General features: G+C 34.6%; 1 long non-coding RNA gene across 1 annotated transcript; it reads left to right on the top strand.

Annotated features, from left to right (window-relative positions):
* The first annotated feature begins 1,059 nt into the window (after positions 1-1,059).
* On the top strand, positions 1,060-5,974 carry LOC136034993 (uncharacterized). The gene is made up of 2 exons (XR_010619311.1): positions 1,060-1,638; positions 5,745-5,974. It is a non-coding gene; the product is annotated as an uncharacterized LOC136034993 (long non-coding RNA).
* Positions 5,975-6,252: the final 278 nt, after the last annotated feature.

Raw genomic sequence — 6,252 nt, 5'->3', positions numbered from 1 at the left:
TTTTACTTTCCGATGAAAAGTTAAGGAATAATCTTACACTAATGTTAAGAAATGTTTACACTTATGAACATTTAAGTGCGATATTTTGATCAGAAAACATTTGTCTTAATGGAACAACGATACATATTTTAGATGATGATTGATTTAGGTTCTCAAGTTTTATTTTTTACTTTTGTCGTCAAAAAAACAGAATCATCGATTATAGTAATCTTTATTTTTTGTTTTTATAGTAGAATTAAGTTTTTTGCCTTCTTAGTAGAACCATTAGCAACACCATATCTAAGGCTTGGGGAAAGGAAATGAAAAGAAAATTAAAAATCAGAGTGAAGCATTTTATTTATATGTTAAACATATATAAGAGTGAAACGTTGCGTAGAAATAAACACAAATTGAGCAAGAAATAATAAATGATTTGTTTCATTCCCGGGGTAAAAGAGGATGCAAATCACCTCTCGGAAGTTAGCAAGAACCCTTTAGTCACTGAATTAAATTGACAAAATCATTGATTATACTAAGCGTTATAAATGTTCAATTTTAGGTATTTTAGAAAACCACACTGCTTTTCTATGACATACAAATAACAGTTCAAATTAGAATAAAACCTCTTATTTGACAGTGAAAAACAATGACAAAAACCTTTGAATATTTCGATCACACATACAGCGACCGTCGTTAGCAGATATACCAAAGTAATACAATCAAAACCAATGAAATTTATGCCAAAATTTGATATAAATTGGTATAAAGTTAAAATATATAATTGGTATACAAACTTGGTATAATTTTGATATTTGGTATAAACGGTATTCCTTTCAAAACTTTGCATAAACATCATTGGTTTTAACTGTATTACTTTAGTATGTCTGCTAATGACGGTCCATATATATGTGGTTGAAATATTGTTGTCATCTTTTCACTTGTCAGTGTCATTGTCTAAATATGAGTTTTTGTCATTATTTTTCACTGTCTAATAAAAGATATATTCTATTTGAACTGTTATTTGCAAATATTTTATTCTATCTTGTGAAAATAAAAACGTGCACACGAACTAATAAAAGATTATAGAAGTTGGAATGGATTATTAGTAGTTGAATAACGAGTGTTCTTATTTGAGAACCTTGTGTTTTTTAAGGTGGATCAATGGCAATGTTTTGTCTAAGATATGGACAAAGAAAACAAAAATGGGAGCAAATTGAAATGAGCAAAGGGAAAGGAAGTGAAAATAAGATTACGAGAGATACATTGAAAATAATTAAATAAAAAAATTGAGCAAGAAAGAAAAATTACTTTTTTTAGTTTTTGGGGTAAGAGAGGGGGTGAAGATGACCTCTAGGAAGTTACCAAGTACCCTTTATTCGCTGAGTTTAAGAAAAATAAGAGATTTAATGAAGAAATGATAGCCTAGGTTAGAAATAGGTTAGCTAGGTTAGGCCCTTTGCTCTTATTCGCATACTTCTTCTCGTTTTAAGCGCGCATCGAGCAAGAAATCAAGCATGACCGATATTTTTCACCACATTTCAGATATTATGTGAAGGAAATGCGCATTATTGCGTATAATCAGCTCCTTGATTCCTATAGAAGTTTGACCTTGGATTATATGGCTAGAGCGTTCGATGTCACCACTGAGTTTATTGATAGGTGAGTTTTAAACCTTTGTTTTAATCCCCTTCTCCTTTTTATTTGCCCCCTTCCTTCCTTTTCATTTGCTTTCGTCCTTCAAAGAAATAGACTCTAGAACTTCCGCTAGTCCTCTGACAAAAAGAAAACAAATTGGGAAAAATATAGAAATAATTTGGAATCCATGCAGTGGGGGGTGATTTTCAGCCAGTGAAAAAGAAGTGAAAAGAAAAGACAAAGCAGATATTTCGGTAAGTAACTCCGCCCAAGTCGTCTTAAGGGCTCAATAAAAAAAGGAAAAAAAAAATATAAAATAAGAGAAAAAAATCAACCTTTTAAAGTAAACCGTAACGAGACAGAAAACTCAGGAAGGCAAATGAAAAAACAATACAAAAAAAAACGCATATATAAGGACCCCTTTCTAAATAAAGATGCTAAGTATATTTTCAAAAAAAAAAAAAAAAATTACGATAGTGTAGTACAAAGAGAATCAGCTAACATTTGCCGTTGCGTCTTTCATTGATGGCGTGGTGCCGATAAATCAGCGCGGTGTTGAGGTCTATTTTAGTGATCATTCTTAGCTATTTTTTTTTGGTGGTGTTAGTAGTATTTCCAATAACAGCGATTTAGGACGAATGAAGATCGGCTATTACCGGCATCTTAAATTTTCCTTAAATTTGAAGTTTATACGTTATCTTAAAAGATACTAGTATGAATTGTTATCTTTTTTTATTTAGATTATTTCGTATGTAGCCATTACAATGGTGTATTTTCAAGATTTTAGAATACTGCCTGTTCTGCTATTGTACGATCTAGGAAAGAATGATAAGTTATCTGAACATCGAGAATGTTAAAGAATAGTAAGAGTGGTTTTCTAATTTTTTCGCTTTTTTTTATGAAATGGTGTCCTTAGAGCAGGTTAAAGACAGGGTGATTTTGCCCCTCTGTTTTGTGAGTAGTCATAAAAAATAGGGGTGCGTTTGGCAAAATATCATGGCAAGCTTTACCCAATAACATGAAATCGTTAAATTTTGAAATCTTGTTTGTAATTTCGAGAGTTTAGACCATTACCTGTTCTGCTATTATATGGTTAAAGAAAAACAAATGATGATTGTAATTTTGCCATTATTCGCCAAATTTGTGAAATGGCGACCATTATTTCTAAATTTGAAAATTCAGTGTGAGTCCTGGTTAATGGCAAAATTCTGCAGAATCTGACGTCTATGCTTTTTTCCTTTCTCTCTCTCTCTCTCTCTCTCTCTCTCTCTCTCTCTCTCTCTCTCTCTCTCTCTCTCTCTCTCTCTCTCTCTCTCCTCTCTCTCTCCCTCCCTCCCTCCCTCTCCTCCCTCCCTCTCTCCCTCCCTCTCTCCCTCCCTCTCTCCCTCCCTCTCTCCCTCCCCCCCCTCCCCCCCCCCTCTCTCTCTCTCTCTCTCTCTCTCTCTCTCTCTCTCTCTCTCTCTCTCTCTCTCTCTCTCTCTCTCTCTCTCTCTTTCCTCTCTCTCTCTCTCTCTCTCTCTCTCTCTCTCTCTCTCTCTCTCTCTCTCTTATTGGGAAAATAAAAATTGTTTTAATATTGTCCCCGTATACAGGGCAGAGAGGGTGGGTGACTTGCGTTTTAAGTAATATCATTCTTAGTCAATTCCTTAGTCAGAAAATGTTCTTTTAAACAAGTCATTGACAAGGACCTTCTGAATAAAATAATTAGGACCAACAAGCTACATTTCTGCGGATGAAGGGTGGTAGATTGCCAAAGATTGTCCTTTTCCACTTGGGCTAAATGGAAGGCAGGTCCCCCACGATTGGGGCGAAGGATGTCATAAAGAAAGATTTGAAGGAAATGGGACTGGGAGGATGTAAAGAAGGAGGCTTTGAATGGATTGGGATGGAGGAGGAGCGTGCGTAGCTGTGTTAGCCTGAGTTGTTAATATTAGTAAAAGTAGTAGTAGTTACATTTATATAAATGACGTTTGTTATAAATGACATTTTTACCAAAATTAAATTTATGTAACTTTAGTATGATTATTAGTTGTATAAATGTTATGTGACTTTGGTTGTTAGTAGTAGTAGTAGTAGTAGTAGTAGTAGTAGTAGTAGTAGTAGTAGTAGTAGTAGTAGTAGTAGTAGTAGTAGTAGTAGTAGTAGTAGTAGTAGTAGTAGTAGTAGTAGTAGTAGTAGTAGTAGTAGTAGTAGTAGTAGTAGTAGTAGTAGTAGTAGTAGTAGTAGTAGTAGTAGTAGTGGTAGTAGTAGTAGTAGTAGTAGTAGTAGTAGTAGTAGTAGTAGGTAGTAGTAGTAGTAGTAGTAGTAGTAGTAGTAGTAGTAGTAGTAGTTACATATATTTAAATGACATTTATACCAAAGTTACGTTTATGTAACTTCCTCATCCCTGATGAATAAGAGCTTTGCGATTTTTGCTTACAAGACACAATTTGTGATAGAACAAATTCCTTTATTTGTGATATTGTGTTAAATAGAGACGGGCAGAATATTTTGAGAAAATGTTAGACCTACAAGTCTCCCTAAGTTTCCGCCACTAAGAAGAAGAGACAAAATACTTTAGTATGTTTGCATCACAATACGGATTAAAAATTTTTGTTCAAGAATTGACTATGCATGATAAAAGAGTGAAGGTAATAGAGAGGAGTAAAACATTATTAGCGTACATACTCTTGTGCCAATAAAAGAGCAGAAAAGTGAACCTCTGGGAACACACTCAAGCAGGGCCGAAACCGTTTTTTGCTATGAAAGGATTGGCATGACCAGTGACTGTTTCCCTGGCTATGAAAAGGGAACACAATTCCCTTTCCTCTGGGAGGTTTCTTGGCTTTTACCACTGCTTTAAAAAAAGAGGCACAAAACGCAAGCTTGCAGCTTACTCTGATTAACGACAGGAGACAATGCTTAGCAGAATAATTGAGAAACAACTCTTGTTAGCGCACTGTATATGTTCAGATTTTTTTTCTAAAGCTATTTCTCGTAAAATTCCTAAAGGCAGAACTGTTTCTAATCTTGCAATACCTTTTTTGTCGGTAAGATAGTGCCAAAGTTAAGTGGCAACCCTGACCTTGACTCGTGTTGGAGTCTAAATAACCTCTAACCTAACCTCTTTATATATGTCGGAACATCTATGTATATCTGGATTGTTTCTGTTTTTTGTATTTCTTAAGCTTCTTCTTCTACGGTGTCTTTAAAAGCCTCTTCTTTTAAAGTATGATTCAATAGATATGTAGCGCAGACCGGAAATGTGTCAAATTGCGAAATACCTTCGTGCAACAACAATTTACCTTAATCTTAAAAGGGAGAAGATTTTTTAATTCGAGTTCATGGTGATAATTTAAAAATACTTCTTCTTAAAGTATACTTGTAGTTTGTAATTTGGCTCATTAGATACGGTATTTTGGCCATATTTAACTTTGCCTGGCATTATACGTCGTACTCGTAAACAAGCTACTGTTAGCTATTTTAAAGATTTGAACGCTATTTGATACTAAAGCTGAAAAAAAGGAGTTTTGAAGCTGTTTTCCTTCGATGTTGTATAATCTGATACCGTCTCGCTTCCAAAAGCTTCGCTTAGAACATACTCATTGCGAAGTTTTATTAACATATATATTCAGATAATAATAAAAAAAAATATATTAGCTGATACTTGTAGTCAGAATGTTTGGCCCAAGAAAGATAAATGTAAGATCGATCTGATTGGCTAGTTTCAACTAGTTCAAATAGACAATCTCAATTCACTGCTCAGTTCCTTTCCTAGTCCTGCGGTGGCTCAGTGGGATTGACCTCAGCTTTATATACAAAACCAGGAGCTCGAAATCTGATTATGGAGATGAAATTATGTGAAAGTATTTCTTTAATAATCTAAACAAGAAGAAGAATAAGAAAATCGTTTCCTATAAAGCTAAGAATTGATGATGAAGCTCTCTAATTGACAGAGTCTTTGCTGATTTAAATAAACTGGGCAGGGAGTCGGGCTAATAGCTAAATGTCGTCACGAAGCAGACTAGAACTGAGATATCTTTTGGCCTAAAACCAGCTGATTTTCATAGCTAGACATTGGTGCAAATTGTCTTTGTGAATAGGTCTTTAGATCGATTCTTAGTTGTTTTTCTTCCTTTTTTCCTTTTTAGAGAGCTGGCTAGATTCATTGCTGTCGGTCGCTTACATGCACGCATCGACCGGGTTGGAGGTATTGTTGAAACGAATCGACCCGACACAAAGAATTGGCAGTATCAATCCACTATCAAACAAGGTGACCATCTGCTTAACCGTATTCAAAAATTGTCTCGTGTTATTAACATCTAAGGTCATCGGACGATTTTTATGTATAAAATTTTCTTATAATAAACTTGAAATTAGATTCGTTGTAGTTTTACAAATTTTTCTACACAAACACGGAGTCAATGGTTGACGCCTCTTAGTTGCTAATTAAAGGCATTTTGGGTCTCTACAGAGTAATAAAGTGTAAGTAGTAAAAGGTGTTTTGTGACGTATATCGAGCTTTCGCTCCATGATTATAGAAATCTTCTCTAGGACATTTTCTTCGGGATTTCTTGAGGTTTTTTAACATTTTTATGGAACCGCGTACTATATACTGTATGCATGTTTCTGGGTTGCAATGCGAGAATCAAACACACT

The sequence above is a fragment of the Artemia franciscana genome, chromosome 13 (assembly GCF_032884065.1).
Source record: "Artemia franciscana chromosome 13, ASM3288406v1, whole genome shotgun sequence".
Taxonomy (NCBI): domain Eukaryota; kingdom Metazoa; phylum Arthropoda; class Branchiopoda; order Anostraca; family Artemiidae; genus Artemia; species Artemia franciscana.
Note: the sequence above shows the minus strand (reverse complement) of the source record. Positions and strands in the feature narration are given on the sequence as shown.